This window comes from Gracilinanus agilis, chromosome 3, assembly GCF_016433145.1.
Source record: "Gracilinanus agilis isolate LMUSP501 chromosome 3, AgileGrace, whole genome shotgun sequence".
Classification (NCBI taxonomy): Eukaryota; Metazoa; Chordata; class Mammalia; order Didelphimorphia; family Didelphidae; genus Gracilinanus; species Gracilinanus agilis.
Window position 1 is genome coordinate 598,912,140 of NC_058132.1, and position 22,268 is coordinate 598,934,407.

The 22,268-nt window shown below is 35.7% G+C and overlaps 1 protein-coding gene across 1 annotated transcript in view; it reads left to right on the forward strand.

Moving 5' to 3' along the window:
* PARD3B (par-3 family cell polarity regulator beta) overlaps positions 1-22,268 on the forward strand; it is a 1,311,536-nt gene that overhangs the window by 74,313 nt on the left and 1,214,955 nt on the right. The window lies entirely within an intron of this gene.

Consider the following 22,268-nt stretch of genomic DNA (forward strand, 5'->3'; position numbering starts at 1 on the left):
ACCCCTGAACAGATGATGAGAGAGCTCTTTTAGCATTTTGCCATACTTACATTACAATAATGATTTTAAATAAATTCACATTTTTCTGTATCCACAAAGAGAACTGAGGCACAGACAACACTCATTTTAGAAAGAGATTTATGTCCTCAAAGACTGAATGCAAGTCTGGATAGGTTCTACTAAGGTGGAAATATATCAGATATGGTTTCTACTACAGATTTAACAAGAGCCAAAAGAGAAACATTATAAGTAGGCTAGCCACTAGGTGATAAATCTTTTGGTATTGGCATTCCATGAAATGAAGAAGAAATAAATTGCAGAAAGTGTGACTAATCCATGAATAGTTTACTAAAGATCTATTCTATGGGATCTTGAAGAATAGGATGGATGGTTATTTGTTTAAAATGTTTTGGATATGACTCTGGGTGGGAAAATGGAACTATACTAAGTATCATTTTGACACTTTTACCTGTGGATTTAATAATAGCCTTGAGGAAAGGATACATGTGCTATATACCTAGCAGAGTGTCATGCTTACAGTAGGTAGACAATACATGTTTATTAAAGATAAATGAAATATTGGGTCCAAAGATACTGCAGTAGATTTAAATAGAGTATACTTTTTGTTTTTATTTAGTGGTATTTAATAATCCCATTTATACCACATTTTCAGATTATTTCTTAAGTATTTTTCTCATAACAACTGGTAGATAGTGGAATGCTCAAAATGGTAAAATAATTTGGCTATGTTATCAGAGCCAGTATTAGTAAAACAACTATGTGTGCAATGGGTAGAGCTCCAGTCCTAGTCTGAAAAAACTGAATTTAAATATGGACATTTCCTAGCTGTGTGACCCTGACAAAGTCAGTTAATTTCAGTTTGTTTCAGATTTCTTATCCATAAAATAGGGATGATAATAATAGCATCAGCCTCACAGGGTTTTTGAGAAGAGTCTGTAAGATTATTGTAAACTGCTTTATAAACTTTAAAGTGCTATATAAATGCTAACTAATATTGACACTAATAGCTAATAATCTTTAGACCAAGCCATTATTCAGGTGGAACTGTTTTGATTCCAAGAATAATGTGCTTTTTCACTATAGCCATTCCAAAAGTTTTAGAATATTTCTCTTTTTGGAGCTGGGGGTGGGTGGGGGGAAGTGAGGCATTGTAACAAATGCAGAAAGATTATATTAATGCAGAAATATTACAGTAAAGTACATGGCTTAAGGAAGAAGTTTCCATCTGTCTCCTGCCATCTATCTTTATCATACTACTATATCATACATCTATCATACTACATATAAGTTAGATTACTTAAAGAAAAATGATACACTTGAACCCTGGTCTTCTGTATTGAAATCTAGGGATTGTAGAATCATAGAGTTAAGGTTCTTTGCATTATACAATACTGCCTTATATTATTAAAAGTTTAGCACCTGGAACAGAACATCCATAAATGCCTGAGAAGTTGTAGTACTGTTAACGTAATAAATCGGATTTGGGGTTAGCCTAGTAAATATTAACAATGGTAATTTGTTAGGTGATCTATTAACATAGTTCTTACTCTCAAGATGCTTATAACATGGCTTAGACACATTATAACCTACTTTACAGGGTTGTTCTGTGGAATAACTAATCAAAGTGATTGTAAACCACTTTTCATTTTATACTTGGGCATATAAAACTGTTCACTAATAATAAGACACACATTTAAAAGGAACCTTATTAGAAAAGTAAAATAAGATAGTCTGCCCCAAAATCTATTGCTGCCATAAAAACTCTACTCTCTCTAGTTTCATTGAAAGGTAAGGAGGGTAAGAGAATGTTCAGAATTCATTATTTACATCAGCATTTAATATGAGCCTACTGTTTGCAACAAAATGTGTTAGGCAATGGGAATACAAAGATTAAATGAAAGTCTCTGCCATCAGGAAAATGATATTTTGTTGGAAGTTCATAGTGGAGATTGTGGAAGGGAGAATAGGAATGTTTATAAGGGAAACATTCTCTCTTTTCCTTCATCTAAATTTGTTTATAACAAGGTGGCAGTCAGTTCCAATCTCTTATGGACATCGGACACATCCTGTATTTTAAGATAGACAAGCTGCATTTTTACTATTAAGCTAGTATTTGTTCTTAAGATGATTCAAGCAAGTGGAAGACTATAATGATTAGCATTTTCATAATCTTTTCATTTTGCTCATCTTAGTAACAAAAAAGATGCCCAAACCCTTTTTTTGTTTTGTTTTTAATAAAATGATTCCCTATCAATCATCATCATGCATTTCCCCTAAGGTCGTAAGTAGTTAGATTTCATTGCTATTATATGCCTCTTGCCATTATGGTGGCCATGAGAACAACCTCCAGTTAGGGTTCCTTTGTGTATATTTTAAGAAATTTTAGAGTAAGTAAAATTTACAGACCAGATTTTGAATATTTTAGAGAATGGCTTGTTTAATGTGAGCTAGGTGCATCAGAGGCTATAGTGTTGAAGAGACTCTTCCCTTTTGTCACCAGGAGGGACTTTCTGCTTAAGAGAACATTCTCATTTGCATTCCTGAAAATACCTGGCTAGTTAGTAAAGTCATGGTAGAAGGGCAGGGAAGGATATTTTTTGCTTACTTTACAATTTTGTCCAATTTAGGCAGGACTCTTTTTTTTTTACAGTTTTCAAATTCAGAAGTACCTCTTATTAACAAAATAGAATTAATTTCTTAGAATTTATTCTGTCTTAGAATCAATACTCTGTATTGGTTCCAGGGTCTAAGAGTGGTATGGGTTAGGCAATGAGGATTAAGTGTCTTGTCCAGTGTCACATTGCTAGGAAGGTATCTGAGGTCAGATTTTAACCCAGGACCCCCTGTGTCTGGGCCTGACTCTCAACTCACTGAGTCACTTAGCCATCCTCAGATTAATTTCTTAGAAGATTGACTCAGGATTAAAAAAAATTACAAGCATTTTAAAATTCCACTCCATTTGAAGCTTTTCAAAACAAATATGAATAGTTTAGAAAAAAATATCCACATCGACCATGTCCAAAAACCATGTGTCTCATCTGTTTTTTATGCCCATCACTATCTGGTAGGGGTATGAGAGAGGGGAGTATACTTATTTCATCAATACTGTGCTTGTGCTTTATCATTGCATTGATAAGAGTTCTAAAGTCTTTTAAAGTTGCTTTTCTTCTTAATGTTTTTTTTTCTTTTGCTTATAAATTGGACTCTTAGTTTTGCTCACTTCACTCAATATCAGCTCATAAAGGTTTTTCCAATTTCCTCTCAAACTATCCATTTGATCATTGCTGATGCTACAATTTTATTCCATTATGTTCACAATACAACTGCTTGTTTTTCCATTCCGCAAAGAGATGGGCATAATTTATAATTTTTTTGACTAATCATGAAAGTAGCTGCTATAAATATATTTTTATTTTGTAGAAATATTTTGTCCTTTTGCTCTTTTATTTTTTTTTTTTGAGTATAGGCATCATAGGTCAAAGGACATGATCTTTATTCTAATGACTTTTCAGGTGTAGTTCCAACTTTACATAGTGGCTGAACAAATTAGTAGCTTTGCTAATAGTTTAGCATTAAATATTTTGAGTGCTTATTATGTTTCAGGCCCTGTGCTAAAAACTACTGGGTACAAAAAGAGGCAAAAGATAGTTTCTGCCGTCAGCTCACAGTCTAATGGAGGAGATAACAAGGAAACAAATATATGTAGTACAGAATAAATAGGAAACAAAAGAAGAAAGGCATAGGCATTTAGAGGATTTAGCAAAAACTTATTATAGAAAGTGGGATTTTAGCTGTGAATTCAAGAAAACCTGGGATGTTAGTAGATGGAGCTAAGGAAGGAGAGCATTCCAGGATTGGGGCTGACCAGAGAAAATTCTCAGAGCCCAAGAGATGGGATTTTTGCTCCTAGAATAGCAAGGAGGCCAACATTGCTGGATTGAAGAGTACATGTTGAGGAGTAATATTGTGCCTATTTTCCTGTGTCCCTCCCAACATTTGTGACTTGAGGTTTTTTGCAAACTTATTTATCTATTTCTTGTTCTCTTTATTCTAATTTTTCTTCTTTATTACATATGACTCTAAAAATGTTTTTCTTTAATTCCTTCCTAAAGACACAATCACCTTATGGGCCACTGTGATTTTACCATATGTTCTTTTCTGTTGGAGAGAGACCTAAATCTTCATAAGACAGTATAATAATTTGTTAATATTTCTGAGACAGGTGATATTTCATTTAAAAATTATTGTGGGGGCAGCTGGGTAGCTCAGTGGAATGAGAGTCGGGCCTAGAGACAGGAGGTCCTAGGTTCAGTCCTGGCCTCAGCCACTTCCCAGCTGTGTGACCCTGGGCAAGTCACTTGACCCCCATTGCCCACCCTTACCAGTCTTCCACCTATGAGACAATACACCAAAGTACAAGGGTTTAAAAAAAATTTAAAAAAATTATTGTGAATAATTGCTTATTTTGGTGTCCACATCATATTGACAGTTGAGCTTTAGAAAACATCTGGTGACTTTACTGTTGTCTTTTAAATTTTTTTTTTTTACATTTTTAAACTCTTAACTTCTGTGTATTGGCTCCTAGGTGGAAGAGTGGTAAGGGTGGGCAGTGGGGGTCAAGTGACTTGCCCTGGGTCACACAGCTGGGAAGTGTCTGAGGTCGGATTTGAACCCTGTTGTCTTTTTTTTTTAAATGCATTTTACATAATATTTTCTAATGATATGGGAGGTACCAGTATGGGTGAAGGTGAATTCCTGGATAAAACATTTGATGTAGTCTGTCCAAATAAAATTCTTCCTCCAGAGGGAGCAGAGAATAAATATAGATAGCTAGATCATGAGTCCCATAAGTATGTTGCCCCTGACACCAAAGGAATTTTAATTACTCCTGTGTGCTTCCAGAATGTCACTGGAGTCTGTTTATTGTTAAAAGAGGTGTACTTGAAAAATAGTTTCAGCTCCTTTACTCTTTTCATGACAAAAGTAGGTAAGATCTGAATGCTTTGGTTGCCCACATCCTGTCCAGAATCCTGGTTAGGGCTAGGTTTTGGGGGAACTACCACATATAGTTGCTTTAACTCTCAAACCAATGGAATCTTGGATAGATAGGAAAGAACAAGCATTTACTATGCTTTGTATGGATACCACCAGTATATACTATCAATAAGTGCTGTAGAGAGAATTAAGGGAGTGTGAAGCATTTTTTCAGTTCCTTTATTTGAGATCCAGAAACAGATTTAATATTAAACATCCCTCTGATTTCTAAATATGTCATTGTCAGCAGCCTTCTGCATGACTGCTATAGGACTTATATTTTTAAGATTAGGAACAGGAAAAGTAAGTGGCAGACATTTCTTTATTGGCTCTTGATGAGGGGCTATGGAACCAGCGATTTCTGATTGATCCTTCTATTTCTTGTTTCTTTTGCAAAATTTTGAAATGTCTTGAACATATTTCAAATATGAATTATTGCCATTCTCATAATAAATATTTATATTTATGCACCCAGAGGGTACATGTCAGGATAATAGGGGCTATAGAAGATTCACAGAAAGTCTCTTGTCTACTCTAGACTGACTTATCCTTTTCAGTAATAATGAAGACAGGTAGAAGTCTTTGCCACCTTATTCCTTTATTTATGTGTTGTCAGACAATAGTAATGGCTTTTTGACTATAACTTTGTTTAAATCCTTTTCCCTTTCTATATCTCTGTAGTGTCCTAGGTAGTTTGATATTGAACAAGGAGTTTCCTTCATAATATCAGAAGGACATTCAGCAGGGATAGGTGTTGAGGATATCCTGGGTTGTTTAGCTGAGCAAAATACCCTTGCCAGAATTACCCATTGTGACCCATCAGCCAAATATCAGAACAAGCCTAGAATTTCTTCTGACTATATTTTATCTAGGGTAACTAGTAAGTGATGTCAACAGCTTAATCTTTTAGAATCAAGTGTAGAGTATGGTTTCAATACCTCTAATGGAAAAACTACTTTAACTTGCATGGTGTCAGAGGTTAAGGATATTAGTCTCACCAGTTCCACTGTTTGATTAGTTGAGCTTAAAAGTTTCTCCTTTTTTAAGAGTATACAAATGTATGAATTGTTGATCTATATTCCAAGGCTACGAAATTATAAATTACTGTTGTGATAGAAGAGTTACATGATAGCTTTGGGCCTTCAAAGAGTTTATATACCCTGAAGTTTCTCAATCATCATAATGAAGTCATCCTCACTTAACACATATGACAAAGTATGAACTATGTTTGCTTGCACAACCATAGCTATGAAGGCTCTATCTCAGCTAGTGGAGTGAAAATATCTCCACTGATAGAGCAGGCAATTCCATAAATGTTTTTCTGATTAGATATTATTTTTCAAATTTATCTGTTACTGAAAATAGTTCCTCTGCTACATTTGTTGTTGTTTTTTTGTGGGGGGCAAAGATATTTTATTTTCCCAATAACATGATTTTTAAACAATTAAATTAAATTTATTTAAACAATTAAATTAATTTAAACAATTAAATTAAACAATTTTTAGCTTACATTTTCAAAACTTATAAGATCCAAAGTGGCTTCCCTCCTCCCTTTCCTCTCCCTTCCTGGAGATGGTAAGCAATTTGATCTGTGTGGTACATGTATTATCATGCAAAACATATTATGTATTGGTCATTGTTATAAGAGAATACTCATATAAAACCCAAACTCCCAAAATAAAAACGAAAATAAGCTAAAGTGAAAAATTGTACTCTTTGCATTCCAACTTCAATAATTTCTCTGGAAGTGGATAGCATTCTTGTCATAAGTTCTTCAGAATTGTCCTCGATTGTTGTATTGCTGAGAGTAGCTAAGACTTTCACAGTTGATCATTCCACCATATTGTCATTACTGTGTTCTGTGTTTCAGTGTTCTCCTGGTTCTGCTTATTTTGCTCTGCTTCAGCCTTTTCAGCAATCATCCTGCTTATTGTTTCTTATTGCACATAGTATTCCATCACCAACACGTTGCACAATTTGTTCAGCCATTCCCCAATTGATGGACATCCCCATAATTTCCAATTCTTTGCCACCACAAAAAGAGATCCTTTAAATATTTTTGCATAAGTAGGTCCTTTCCCCTTTTTATGATCTCTTGGGGGGTACAGAGCTAATAGTGGTATTATAGGATCAAAGAGTATGCATAGTTTTATAACCCTTTGGGCATAGTTCCAAATTGCCCTCCAAAATGTTTGGATCACTTTACAACTCCACCAACAATTTTATTAGTGTCCCAGTTTTGCCACATTCCCTCAATATTTATCCCTTTCCTTTACTATCATATTGGCTAATCTGTTAGATGTGAGGTGGTATCTCAGAGTTGTCTTAATTTGCATTTCTCTAATCAAGAGTGAATTTAGAATACTTCATACGATTATTGATAGCTTTCATTTCTTCATCTGAAAACTGCTTGTTCATATCCTCTATCAGTTGGGGAATACCTGATAGTATTACAAATTTGACTTAGAATTCTCTAAAGATTTGAGAAATGAGACCTTTATGAGAAAAATTTGTTATAAGTATTTTCCCCAATTTGTTGTTTTCCTTCTAATCTTGATTTTATTTATATAAAACCTTTTAAATTTAATGTAGTCAAAATTATTTGTTTTATCTCTTGTATTATTCTCTAAATTATTTCTCCATAGAGCTGACAGGTAAACTTATTCTATGTTCTCCTAATTTATTTATGGTATCACTCCTTATGTTTAAATAATATACCCATTTGAGCCTCTCAGTATTGGGTGTGAAATATTGATCTATTCCTCCTGTATTGTTTTCCAATTTTTCCATAAGTTTTTGATAAATAATAAGTTTTTATCCCCATATCTGGAATCTTTCAGTTTGTCAAACAATAGAATGCTAATGTTACTTACTCATAATCTATTCCATTGACCCACCACTCTCTTGTTTAGCCAGTAACATTATTTTGATGATTACTACTTTATAGTACAGTCTTAGATCTGGTACTGCTAGTCCACCATCCTTCACATTTTTTCCCCAGTAAATCCCTTGCTATTCTTGATCTTTCAGTCTTCCAGATGAATTTTGTTATTAGTTTTTCTAATTGTATGAAATAGTATTTTTTGCTAATTTGATTGGTATGGTGCTGAATAAGTAAATTAATTTAAATAGAATTGTCATTTTAATTATATGAGCTTGGACTACTTATGAGCCATTAATGTTTAGATTTTGGCCACATTTTGGCTTGTTTGCCTTTGTTAAGCATCTGGAGAAATGGCCTAGCCAGGCTGATAACTTAAACATTTTTTCTTCTTGGAAATAAGAATTCCTACTGAAATGAATAGTAAATATAGAGCCATTTCTATATAAAGTGAATTGTTAAGTGATCTATAGAAATCATATGAACTGATGTTCTTTTGGTTAACTTTTTGCAAGGCTGGTGTCAATGTCCTAAATACAAATACACTATATATTGATATCAATCAAAAACAGAGAATGTTGCTTGAAAGGTTAGAATTTTTAGGTGTGATTTTACTTATGCATCGGAGCCATTCTCCCCCCCCCCAGCCCAGAACATATCCCTAACACTGAATCAGTAGGGATGATTAATTTAGTAATTTTATGGACCCACAACTTTTCATGTTTTCATCTAATCCAAATAGACTTAGGTCATACTGTACTAATAGTTTGTTTACACAATAATGATCCCTTGACATATATAAAACTGAAGCATAAAAATAAAATAACTTGGACAAAAATCCTTAACCAAGGGATTCTTAACCTGGGGTCCATAAACATATTTTGAAAAATATTTTGATAACTTTAAATATAGTAGATATCATTTCTAATCTTATACATTTTATTTTATGCATTTAAAAGTATTCTTCTGAGACAATTCCATTATACTGGCAGCCAAAGGGGTCTCTGATACAAAAAAACTTAAGAATCCCTGACAGAAGCTTTAAGCTTAGTTCCCCTTTTCAGGCTGTAATAACAACATGTTGCCTTCACCTGAAACCTTTTTACACATTTCTAAAGTATTCCTGTACTTCCTGTGTCAGTATTTTTCTTTTGTCTTATAAAATTATCAGATGATGCGAAATATAAAAGTTTGGGGCAATGTAGTTTCTTTAGATTGTTTTGTGTTAAAACAGACACAATAATTAAAATTGGATTTAAAAATAAAAGTCTTTGAAAAATTAATTTTTAAGATATACACACATACAACTATATTTGCTAATGCCATACTTATTCTATCAAATTTTAAAGACAGGGATATTCTTTGAAAGTTAGGTGGATCTTTTTATCATTTCTTTCTTTCTGTATTAGATTGATACTATAAGTACTCTTCTGTGGCAAAAAAATTTTTTTTGGAAATACCTCCAAACATGGACTTCATGACAACTGAAAAGAACAGAAAGCATATAAGCAGAAAGTAATTTAAATTTTTTTTAGCTCTACTTCCTGACTTCATTTAAACCCAGGTACGTGGGAAAATGTTATCTTCAAGGCTGGTTAAACTTAAATTTTTATCTTTTTGAAAGGTCTATATTGCTTTTTTAAAAATAATACTTCAGGTGTCTGGCATCCAGTTTTCTAGTACCCTTAGGCTTCTGAAATGACTAACCCTAAAAGTAACCCATACAAAGAAAAGTATTTGTTGGCAAAGAAGCATCCCCTGTATAGGATATAATAATGAAGGCAGTGGTGAAGAGTAAGTAGAAAATAAGAAAATACTTGGTGCACTCTTACTGGTTAGTTGGCATTAGAAGAAATGGGATGTTTTGATTGGATAGGGATGCAAGTTGCATAGGATGAGTAGGCATGGATGAATTTCAATCTCCATCTGTCAGTGTAGGAGATGCTGAACACTGATGTCATAGATGTATTACGGTATTAGAATGCTATCCAAAAACTCCCTTATAATCATAGAAATCTCTCTGACTCCACGTGAAACATTTGTCATCATCCATTTAGTATACCACCTACATGACTTCCATCATCGTATTCCAAATTAGACATTGTTTCATATTGTTGCTCAATATTTCATAAATAATCATGGAATCACAGACTTTTAACATGTCAAGGTCTAATAGAGATAATTTATTCTAGTAGTGTGGATGGATACCTTCAAGTGCATTTATATATAAGCCTAATAGTTATCAGTCATTAGCCAGGGAACTAAGACAGGACATGTCAGCCACACTGCCAATGAATGAGAGAGACCAATGACAATCCAGAGGCACTGAGGGTTGAGCATGGCACTCACAGACAAGGTTTTGGAATAAATTGGGATTACAGCAGGAGAGATACCAGCCAGAGCCTGAGACAACAGGGGTTACCAGGCAGCCTACCACAGGGATCTATGAGGTATTTGGGGAGGATTAGCACCTCTGGTGAGAGGACTAGCCAACCCCCTTTTTAGGGTTTTTCACCTACCTTTGGTGTCTACCTGTCACCCAACTCTCAGCTATGGTTTCAAGAAGCTGTCAAATGCAAAGTGGCCCCATTATAGTAAAACCTTTTCAGCAGCAGGGCTAAACCTCCAAACCAGGTCGAGGGTAGGAACTATGTGTTGTTGTTTTTTGGGGGGGGGAGAGGAGGCATGGGGTTTATCATTATATCCCCCAAATTTAGAATTCCTTGCATATACTAGACAGATGCTTGTTAACTTGACCTCTGAAGTAAGGTTTTAAATATGCTTTCACAACTCTACTATTCAAGGATAGAACTTAACTTGCTAGACAAATGTGACAAATTTGTGGTAAGGACTGATATCTCTAACAGCATACCCTAATGATATTTTATCATAGAAAATTTTATCATGTAAATAATGGAGGCCCTGTTGATACTAGCTCCATTTAGGCATCCCTTCCTTGTCTCTAGGGCTGCTAAGTGGTGGAATGGATAGAGTGCTAGGCTTCGAGTCAAGAATAAGAGTCTGAGTTCAAATCTCACTTCAGACACTAGGTAGTGTCTGGGCAAATCACTTAACCCTGTTTGCCTCAGTTTCCCATTCTATAAAATGAACTGCTCCAGTATCTCTGCCAAGAAAACCCTAATAGAACCATGAAGGGGCAGACGCAACTGAAAAACAACTGAACACTCCTTGTCTCTATGATGTCAATTCCAAGCAATTAAATTCCTCTGTCTTATCAGAGTAGTGCATGGTTATTAGCTTTACATGTATTTATGGACACAATTTTTTGACATTTTCATTGAAGACTGATAAAAGACCATTTTTCAGTGGTTTATGTCATATATATTACCTTTTTAAAAGTAAATCTTATTTGTAAACTTCTTAGAGCTTTCCTACCTTAATGTGTGGCCTCAAAAGAAAAACTTTCTTTCTCTTCTGGAAAGCATGTAAGCCTGCCTTTCATGGAGGCTGTATGTAATACTTTGTAGCCCGCTGTTATTGGAGAGACAAGTCTGGTGGATTGCTTGATTTGGGGAAGTTTGAGCTTCTGTAGCATTCATGTGAAGTTCAGTATTAATATGGTAGAATCTTGCATTAGAGAGTGAATTCCAAGCTTAGGAGGAGTGAACTGTTCCAGTTCAGAATTTGAGTGTGTCAGTGTTCCTAAGCTGACCAACAGTGGGGATGGGTCTGGGAGGGCCAATGTTCTTTAAGTCTGGGTGATAATGGGAGATCTAATCTCAGAAGACAGAACAAAATAATGTGAGAATTGTTCCTCTATGTGCCTGCATTATTGCTTACCTCACTAGGCTTTTCTGCCAAATATCACTTACCTTGATACTTAGATGGCTTCATGATCTACTTGGTGTTAGGTACACCTTGTACAATTTCTTATCCATTGCAGTTTTGTTCATGTTTTCCTATAATTCCAGTGGAGGGGATTTTTTAAAACATTACCAGAGTTTCAGCCTAGTTTCAGATATTTTGAGCTATGTGCTTCTGGGCAAGTCACTTTACTTCCCTTTGCCTCAGTTTCTTTATCTGTAAAATGGAGATAATTGGAATTATCTCCAAGGGTTTTAATGAGGATTAAATGAGACCATAATTTTAAAGCACTTATCATAGTACCTGTCACATAAGTAAGCACTGAGGCAGTTGAACAAAATCATTAGCCTCCACTCTCTCTTCCAGAGTCATCTAAGTCAAGTAGTCTTCATTGTCTTCAACTAATCAAAAGATATGACACTATTGATGATAATGATAATTAATATTTATTTAGTTCTTATTATGTGGCAGGTATCGTGCTAAGCATTTAAAAATTATTTTCTTATTTGATTCTCATAATAACAAAGGAAGGTAGGTGTTATTATTCTCCCCATGTTATAGATGAGAAAATTTACTCAAACAGGATGTGACTTGCCCATTTACTTGTCTAGTAAGTGACCACTTTCTTCATCTTGAAATTCTCTTCTCTCTAAGTTTTTGAGACTACTCTGGTTTTCCTTCAACCTATCTAACCATGCCTTCTTAGTTTCCTCAGTTGGATCTTTATTCAGATCATGCTTTCTGACTATAGATATTCCTCCCTCCATCACCTTTCCTTCCCCAGAGGTCAACATCATCTTCCCAGTTTCTCAGATTCTTCACTTAAAAGTCATCCTTAACTTCTCATTATCTTTCACCCTATCCCCACCCCATACCCAATCTATTGGCGATCACCTTTTTTCCAACACTGATTCAAACTCAATCTTCATCTTCAGTGATGTTTGCTATATTTGTTACTAAACTCATTCCATGGGTTGATCATCAATTAATCAATATGTAGATCATACGTAGAATCATATGTAGAATATGTTATATATTATATAGCTATATTTAACATGTTACATATCACATAATTGATATGCTCTTAATTACATAATTAATTAGTCAAGCATAACATAATCTGGGGAAAATGTTGTCATCTTGATTTTTTTATCTATCACTGCAGAAACTTTTAGAAAGAGTAATCTAGACCAATGATGGGCAAACTTTTTAAATAGGGGGCCAAAAGAAAGGAAATACTCATCTGTCAGTCTGTTTCTAGGGCAACTCTTTGGAAGTTTCATTGTATTGTATCTTACTCATTGTATTTGTCTGATTAGGAATAATGTTATATGGCCCATAGAACATTTCAGGGGGCTGAATCTGGCCCGCAGGCCATAGTTTGCCCATCACTGATCTGGACTTACTTTTTCATTTCTTGCTCCCTTTTATTTCTCAGCATTCTCTAAACTCTCTTCCTTCCTAGCAGTCCACAGAAAATTTTCTGTTCAGGAACACTAATAACATCTTCATTGTAAATATATAGTCCTTTTCTCCATTCTCATTTTTTTGGCCCTTTAGTTTTTAACTTTAAAGGTTGACTACTACCTTCTCTAGGAAACCATTGCTCATCTTTTTAGCTGAAAGAGATTACCTTCCCTCCAGATTTTGGTGTAGATATCGCCTTTGTCCCTACCTCTCAAATCATAATTCCTTGTAAATCAAGACTTATACTTGCTGTTAGATTATAACCCCTTTAGGGCAGGCAGTGTTTAATTTTATATCTTTTTATCTTCTATTCCTAGCATGATGCCCTTGATTCTAGTAAGCAATACAGAATTGCTAGTTGAAATGAATGGAACTAAATTAATGGCACTGTAACTGTGTAGTAAAACTGTGTGTAATATGGTATGTTGTTTGAGAGTCTGCCAAAAATACAAAGAAGCTCTTTAAGAAAGAGCAATAGTAGATGATACCCAGACTGTTAAGGTACACTCTATTTGATGAGTAGGATTTCTGGATTCATAGTGGAAATCCCCAAAGATCCTAAAGGCAGTTCTTCAAGAGTAATTGGAATCAAGTGTCTAACAGAAGTGTAGCATCTTTTTACCAAATGGATCAGTAAAACTAGCTGTTGGGGGAATGTGTATATTTACATTAACAAATAAATATAGAAGGTACTTGTTTTTAAGCGAGAGGAAGAGAATAATAACATTTTTTGTGGAAGTTGTCAGCTACCTCATATTGTTACAAGTCCCTTGGATTCAATCCATTTCAGTTCAGTTCGGTTCAAAATGTCTAATTCAAACATTGGCAAACATTTACTTAGTGTCTACAATGAGCAAAGGCACTATGGTAGGTGCTGAAAACATAAAGACAAAAATTGAATGGTCCCTGTTGGCAAGTAATTTCTGTGGAAGTAAGAGCTGGAGTGAAGGAGAATATTAGTATTCTGATATGTGGGTGAGAGTCTGGCATGGAAATCCAGAGCATGAGACTTACGCTGAGGCTTACAGGAAACTGGGGGTTTCAAGAGTCAGAATGATTCAAAGACAGAATCCAAGCGAAGCAAACACCTGTTGAATTTGATGAGGTTAAAAACAAATGGTTCCCAGCATTACAGAGTAAGAACATCTTGATGTTTGGTCCGAGAATGAGACTGGGTCTCCTTCTGATATATCTCCTTTAACAATGTGGTCACAAGATCCATAATTCCTACTTTTTTGTGTGTCACTGTCTTCATCTTCGGAAGTAAGCATTTCTTTGAATATAATAAACTGAATCATTTGCATTTATGAAGTACAAGCTATGTATTAGGCATTGTGCTAAGTGCTTTGGTTATAAAGAAAGGCAAAAATTTCCCTGTCCTTATGGCCCTCACCATTTAATGTCTCCATTACATTGTGGTGTGCCATTGCATACAACATTCAAACAACTATGTTCAAGCAAGATATATACAAGATAATTTGGAGAAAGCATCAGAGGGAAGGGGATAGCATTCAGAAGATTCAAAAAAGCTATTTTTGGATAGAAGATGGGATATTAAGTTCCTTTGCTTGACATGTTAATTATAAAAATTCAGTATAGCTTTTTTTGCAATCATAGAACTGTAAGTGACCATAGTGACTTGTAGCAGTCTGGACAGATGGTCATTTGGATTGTGCTCCCAATACTTTAAAAATTATTTTTATTTTTTTAAAATACCTTTACCTTTCATCTTAGAATCACTACTGGTTATTGGTTCTAAGGGAGAAGAGTGGTGAGGGCTAGGCAATGGGGGTTAAGTGACTTGCCCAGGGTCACATAGCTAGGAAGTGTCTGAGGCCAGATTTGAACCCAGGACCTGGGCCTGACTCTCAATCCACTGAGCTTCCTAGCTGCTTATTCCCAACATTTTTAGTGATAGGAAGTTGGCTAGTTTGTGAGAGCAGCTTAATCTTTAGGACTTTTTAAATATTCACACTTGTTTTTTTCCTATGATTTTTACCTATGTGTCTCAGCTTTGCTTAAGTAACACAGCCTATCTTATTTCTCATAAGAAAGCCTTTCAGATATTTGAAGATGCCTGGTTTGTTCCTACTGATTCTTCTTTCTCTCCAGGATAATCATCTCTAGATGCTTCAACTATTCTTCAGATGACATGGTTTCCAAACTTATCAACATCTTGTTTGTCCTTCTCTGAGCATTATCTAAATTGCTAATGTACCTCTTCAAGTCTGGTGCCTTAACTAGACAAAATTGCTTTGGATGTGTTCTGAGTAGTGCAGAGTGGTGCTATTATCTCCCTTGATCTTTTTCCTGATAATTTTATGAGTAAACCAACTTATACAGAGCATTTTTTTTGGTTCAAAGACTAACATTGACTTTAAATCTGCAAAAGGTGATAAAACAAAATATCATACATACCAAATTGGATTAGAGGATTTCAAGTTGGAAATGACCTTACAAGATTATGAAATTCATTTCCCACATTTTATAAAAGAAGAAACTGAGGTACAAGGAGGTTCAATGGCTTGCCAATGGTGCTTAGTACAATCAAGATTTAAACCTGGGTCCTTTGACTCCAATTCAATATTTTCTCCAATTATCACATTGCCTTCACCAAATTTCCCATTTTTTCCCCTTTCAGAAAAAGTCAGAGTGGAAAAATGTGTTTCCCATGTCATTTTACATTTCTTATGAACATACTTTTTAGATATTGCAGGTAAGTTGAGTTATTTTCCTTTCTTTCCTTCCTTCCTTCCTTCCTTCCTTCCTTCCTTCCTTCCTTCCTTCCTTCCTTCCTTCCTTCCTTCCTTCCTTCCTTCTTTCGTTAGCAAAGGCTTGCTTTTTTATTTCTCTGGCAATGATAAGAAGAAATGCAAAGAATATTACATTTATTGACCAAGAAAGAATTCACTTCATCAGAAATAATGGTTATATTGAATGCATTTTATTATGGTGGTTTGTACTTTGTAAACGTCACCATTGGTGAACTTGGAGTCAGAGACCCAAATTCAAATTCTGATTCTGTAATATACTTACTATGTAGAAAACTGTGGTTAAGACTTAGCATGTCTGGACCCCAATTTTGTCATCTATAAAATAAGAGGTTTGGATTAGATTAAACTCTTAAGATTTCTTCTGCCTCTAAATTTATGATGTAGAAGGAACAGGCTTGTATCAGGTTCCTACTCTGTGCCAGGCACTGTGCTAAGCCCTTTATAGATATTATCTTATTTGATGTTACAAGAATGCTGTGAGATAATTGATATTATTATTCTCTTTTTACAGTTGAGGAAGCTGAGGAAGCCAGAGATTAAGCAATTTGCCAAGGGTTATACAGCTTAGCAAGTATCTAAGACCAAATTTGAACTCTGGTCTTTGACATAGAACCAGTGCTCTATCCACTGTGCAAACGAACTGCTCAAAGAATATCAGCAAGGCAGTAGTATCCTAAAATTATTTACAACTATCTGGGAGACAGTGTGAGGGTGTTTTGTTTGGAACAGAGTTATGGTTGGTAAATGTCTCACATTTGCTCTTAGGAGATGATTGTATCTTATTGATGTGTGTTGTCTCAGAGCTCTAAGTAAAGGTGCATCAGATGCAGAGGGTATCTCAGATGCTTAGCTTAGGGGTGAATTTTGATTAAAAATAAAATGGATGTCAGATGAACATTGCCTGCAAGGCATGGTGAATTGTGTAAGCAGCAAGATGAGGAAGTAGTGACCTGTACCTCAGTTATTTAAGTCTGGCAAGATCAATAAAATGTATCAGAAAACACAGAACTTTCTGAATTCATTTGAGCTGTGTAATGAGGAGGCACCTATAAAGTTCTTGGCCAAATAATGTTGTTTGTAATAATCAGCATATCAGAATTCTTGCCCACCATAAAATATGCTTCTTCAGTAAGAAAGGGAAAGGATATATGAGACAAATTTATAGGACTGCATGATGAATAAGAAAATATGCAGAAGTTGAGGGATGGCAAGTATACTGGTGCCAACTATGATGCAGAATAGACACTGGATCAGTCACATAGCAAGAGTCATAGGACAATAGTAGGATCAAGTACTTAAAAGATGGAGTCCAATAATCCCTAAAACAACTCTCCAGGAATCCAGTCATTCTATTGTATTAGTCAAGAAAATTGATGTTTGGATATGGACCGAGTTGGAATCTTGCAAGTATAATACCAAGATTTCTGACATTCACTGAATCCATGCTCTAATTATGATGAACAATTACAATGTCAATATGGGAAAATATGAATTTTTATATATAAAAGCAGCCTGTATGATAAATTACATTATCTGAAGTATGTAATAGAATATTCTGCCTGGAAAATATCTACTCTACATAGATAATCCATTTCCAAAAAATTAAAATACCATAATGCACTCTTAACGGACACTAAAACTTTAGTAAGTGCAAATTGTTGATGCTTCTAAGGGTGCTTCACAATCTTACAGTCATCTTCATTATGAGAAGTTATTGAACTTTCAAAAACCTGTTTTTCTCATCTGTAAAACATGGATAATAATACTTGTACTACTTACCTCACAAAGTAAAATTCCCTGTTTATAATCTATCATTCTGCTTACTCCTTCTAACTGTTATGCCTGATCTCCATTTCTTCTACCCCATAGGACTTAGTTTAGATTTGATATTGGCTTGAGCTTTTAAGTTATTGAACAGTTAACCCAAAGAGATTTTCATTATTCTAACACAGCAAGATTATGCATCAAGGATACAGTACCAATTAGCTTCTCTGGACTCAGCCCACTTGTTTGTGGCTGGTGAGAAGGTAATCAGAGTATGATAACTTGTTGATGGTTTTAGGCATCCACCAAATTTAAGAGGCATAAATTCTTCTCTGGCTGATACTTTTTAGTTCCCCAGAGGACCAGGAAATTGGTCAAGTCCCAGGGGCAGCTTTGTCCAGTGCCTCTACCATGTTGGTTAGAATGAGAGATGGGGAAAGAAGCGGAATCAGAAAGCCAAGTGGATGACTTCATCTTCTTTTAAGTAAAACTTCAGGTTGTGAATGGGAGAAAATGGTCAGGATAGTGAGAATGTAAGTCTTCTAATAATGAGAGCTATGACTTTTTCATGTTTGTTTTTATATCCCCAGTGCTTAACATATTGCCTACCAGGTATTTAGTAGGTGGATAGTAGTAGATGCTTCATAAGTGTTAATGAATTGATTTTGAAATGAAATGCCCAATAAATGTGAGCTAATATTCATAATAAATACTGGTTTGGGGAAGAGATTAATGAAGAGAATAAATGCAATATACTGTAGGTATGTGGACTTTTGCCCTCTTGGCAGCAGGTGTTTACTCTTATATAAGGTATATTAGATCCCTTTTCTATTTCTCACACATGAACCATCTCACACATCTCACACATTAAGAAAAAGTCATCCTTTTGATTTTTCTGGAGTATGGACCTCCTTGGTTAATAAATTCCATCTAACTTATGCAGATTGTTGTTGTTCAGTCATGTTTGACTTTCCATAAGCCCATTTGGGATTTTCTTGACAAAGATACTGGAGTGACTTGTCATTTCTTTGTCTGGTTCATTTTATAGATGTGGAGAACAAGGCAAAAAGTGTTAAGTGACTTGCCCAGAGTCACACAGCTAGTTCATATTTGAGGCTCAGTCAAGAAGAGAGTGAATCTCCCTGGTGCCCAACACTTTATCCAGTGTGCCATCTAGCTGCCCTATGCAGATTTACAAATGTTAAATGTCTTCTTATTTTGGAGAATTGCACTGAGGGTTTAAGGATCTACTTGAACCCAGGACCTCCTGACTCTCAGAGACTAAGTCACATCATTCATATATAACCTCTTTTTGGTTCTGGCTGTTTCTTCCTCTCTCTCCCTAAAGTCCTTTGACTTTCTCATTCTTTCTTTTTCATTTTATTGACATTTCTCATTTGTGCATCATCAAGCTTCCTTTTCTAATAAAGCTTTTGTTGCACACCTTGTGCACCACAGGTGACAAGCCACAGGATGAGACATGTCAGGAACTTCCCAGTGGCTTTGGTGGAAGGACAGTCAATCAGCTGCAGTGATCATGTACTAGTGCAAGGTCAAGACATCTAGATTCACTCTCAGTATTTAATGGGAGGCTGGGAATGCTTCACTAAAGAGAGCTGAGTGAATACTAGGTGAAGCAGTAGGTTGAGGGTGAGACTTGCAGGCAGGAAGACCTAAGCTCATTTCTGAACTCAGATGTTTGCTTAGTTGTATAGTCCTGGGCAGATCATGTAATCTTGTTTCCCCATCTGTAAAAATGGAGATAATAATCGCACCTTCCTCCCTAGGGTTGTTATGGGGAGTAAATGAGATAATATTAAAAAGTGGTTAGCACAGTGCCTGGCACCTGGCAGTCAGCAATTATTATTAGTGTTATTTTGAACAAACTTGTATTTTACTGAGCTTTTACTTTGAGAATAAGGATACTTATCTGATTTTTTCCCAATTAAAAATTTCTGCAAATAGTATTGATTTTTTTGGTCAGTGTCAGGTCAGGAAGCCTTAAGTTGCAATGACCTCCCAGAGCCTAAGAGTTGAGCTGTGACCATCCAGATTGTGACCTGAGTAACCTCACTTGCCTGAACAGAAGCAGATACCCGCCTCTCTTACCTTTGACCTTGGTGGTGGTAATATATCATTTTTACCTATCAGTTCCTGTTTTGCTTTAAATAGAGAAGCACAATTGCACTCCCCCTCTCCCCCCCAGTAATCCTTGAGAGGTGAGGAGTACGTGGCTAGCTCCTGCCAATGATATTTTATGGCATTGGACAATTTTATTAACAGCTATGCTTATTAAAAACAGGTAACTGTGAATTGTGAAGAGGAAAGATAATGAAATAGAGAAACAGGGATGAGAAATAGATGGTTGGGTTGTACTGTAAGTTATGTAGCAGATAGGTTTATTTTTCGATATTTTTTTGTTTTCTTTTGTAAGGTTAAAGACCTTCATCAAGGAGACTTTTTGAAAATCTCTAGCTACGTGTTGAGGAATACCTTGTATGAATATAGAGGAATTTCTTATTTGGCTCTTATGGACTGGATGACCTTTGAGGTCACTTCCTACTCTTGAGATTCTATGCTTCTATGAATATCTGTGGAACAGAGGGAAACAGGCCAAAGATAGTTGTGGAAATTGCTGTTTTATAGTTGTCATATTTATTATTTGAATGAAGCATTTATCCCTCCACCTCGGCAATACTTCTTTGTTTTGGCCACAAAGAAGATATAGTTAAACTTTATTGTGTCTTGTTATTGATAACACTGCTTATTGTTTCCTGGATTTTTTCCATGTGTTTGCATATTTAGGTAAGAGTGCTTATCCAGTGACCGCGAACCTTTTAGCATACACTGCAGAATTTTGGTTTTGAGTTGGAACAATATAAATAATGAAGTTCTGTTGGTTGCAGGGGTTCTATTTCATTAGATCCCTGCAACAAGCATTGCCTTCAAGGAATAAGGAAGGAGGGAAGCTTTAGTGGATGTTCAGATACTGCTAGTAGCTGAATCTAAGAGTAACGTGTTTTATAGGCTTCTCTTCAAATGTGACTGTATTGGAACCCAGATAGATAAGAGCAGAGCCAATCCAAAGGCCACTTTTCCTAGGAAATGCAAAATAAAGACACATCCCTTGGGTATAAATTTGAACCAAATGGGCCCTTCAGAAAACTTTACATTCAAAGAAGGGTTAACATTGTAGGGACAGTAATGATGATGATAATAAAAACTGGATTTTATCATATTGGGGAATTTCCCAGCCTGGGTTCCTGGAGAGTTAAGGGAGACTTTTCCCCATCTGTTGGATCTACTGACTGGAGTCAAATATGTTCAGTAGCCAAACTAAAAAGAAAAAAAGATTTATTAGCATGCTAAGGAATACTGTTCAAGACTGCTTGTTGATAGCAGCTTCAGCCGTAGGATAGACATGTGGTTTTTATAACTTTTTAGGCCCACTTAAGAGGTTATTCACCAAATTCTGCAGTGACTTTGAATAGATGAGTAAAGCATTTCAAAGGACAGAGAGGTAGAGGAAAGGGGAATCAACCAAAGGGGAAAGGATGGGGGGGTTTTCTGGGAGAATATTTTTCAGGGCTTGTTATTCAAACGAACGTCCCCTGTTTCAAAGGCAAGAAAGAAAAGGAGGTGATCAAATACTTTCATAATGATTAAAGAAGTTCATCTGAGTTAAGACAGCAATGTTGAGGTAACCATTTATACAAAGTTCTAAAGTTCTGTTATTTAAGGACAATACATAGTTTTTACAACAGTGAATGGGACCATTGAGACCTTCCTGTCCTCTAACATGTTGTTCATTCATGTCCAACTCTTCATGACTCAGTTTTGGGGTTTTCTTGGCAAAGATACTACCATTTCCTTCTCCAGTTCATTTCATCATTGAGGCAACTGAGACAAACTGGATTAAGTGATTTGCCCCTCTGTCTCAGGCCAGATCTGAATTCTGGAAGATGAATTTTCCTGACTTAAGGCCTGGTACTCTATTCACTTTACCATCCAGCTGCCCCTGATATTTACATAGTTGGTTGTTATTTAATACTTCTTGAATAGAGTTTTAAGTTTGGAAGGCATTATAAATGCATTAAGTCTTTAGAGCCTGAAAACTGCCCCTCAAGAAAGTAACTACAAGGATTGCCAAAGATGAGGAAATGGATGCTCAGAGTTAAGTGATTTGCCCAAGGTCACCGAACTGCTAAGTGTCAGAGGCCAGATGTGAACCCAGGTCTTTCGGTCTTCTGGTCTAAACCTCTTCATTCCTGTTCCCACATGTATGCCTGTTCTTTGCTCCTACAGAATGGTGTAAGTCAGTCATTACCACTAAAACCTGATTAAATACTTAACTGCCTCACATTCCATGCCTAAGCAAGTTGCCTTCTTTGCTTTCCTTAGTTATACTGGGGTCTGAATTTTTGAATCCCTGCCACCTGTAGCCATTCTTAGACCCTTAGTAATATTGTCTGGTTGGTGGATCTGTGGTCTCATTGCTGTGA